This window comes from Abrus precatorius, unplaced genomic scaffold (genome assembly GCF_003935025.1).
Source record: "Abrus precatorius isolate BTA unplaced genomic scaffold, Abrus_2018 Scaffold3, whole genome shotgun sequence".
Taxonomy (NCBI): Eukaryota; Viridiplantae; Streptophyta; class Magnoliopsida; order Fabales; family Fabaceae; genus Abrus; species Abrus precatorius.
The window spans coordinates 22845533-22846308 of NW_020874373.1; the positions used below are offsets into that span (position 1 = coordinate 22845533).

At 38.0% G+C, this 776-nt stretch overlaps 1 non-coding gene across 1 annotated transcript; it reads right to left on the reverse strand.

The window, feature by feature from the left end:
- Positions 1-411: 411 nt before the first annotated feature.
- On the reverse strand, positions 412-518 carry LOC113864125. The gene has a single exon (XR_003504730.1). It is a non-coding gene; the product is annotated as a small nucleolar RNA R71 (small nucleolar RNA).
- Between the last annotated feature and the right edge of the window lie 258 nt (positions 519-776).

Genomic DNA, 776 nt, shown 5'->3' on the forward strand with positions numbered 1-776 from the left:
ACTAGTCAAATTCCAAGACAAATAAAGATGGGGGAACAACCAAGACTGAGAACACTAGGGGACTATGCAGTTCCTAATTTACAAGGGTTCAACTTTTCTATCTTGAGACCTACAATCCAGGCCAATCACTTTGAGATAAAACCTGGACTCTTAAATCTAGTGCAGCAAGACCATTTTGCAGGAGGCCATTCAAAAGATCCAAATCTGCACATTGCAAATTTCTTACAACTTTGTGACACGATCAGAATTAATGGGGTGAGTGAGGATGCAATGTGACTTAGATTATTCCCATTTTCATTAAGAGATAAAGCCAAGTGCTGGCTTCAAGCTCAGCCACAAGGTAGCATTTCAACAGGGGCTGATTTGGTGAACAAGTTCTTAACAAAATATTTTCCCCCTTCAAAAGCTGCAAAAATAAGAGGAGAAATCACATCCTTTGTTCAGCAAGATGGAGAGCCATTATATGAAGCATGGGAAAGATACAAGGAACTATTAAGGAAGTGTCCTCATCATTGCATACTAAAGTGGATGTAACTTGAAACATTCTATAATGGAATGACTGCAACAACCAAAACTATGATAGATGCAACAGCTAGAGGCTCATTGAGTTCAAAAACCTTGGAAGAAGCCCAGCAAATTATAGAGATGATGGCTTCTTCAATGTATCAGAAATTGAATGAAAGACAAGCTTAAAGGAGAGGAGGTTATGATATCAAATCCATAGAAGTCTTGTTTGCTTAAAACCAACTGCAGAATCAACAATTCTCTAAATAGAT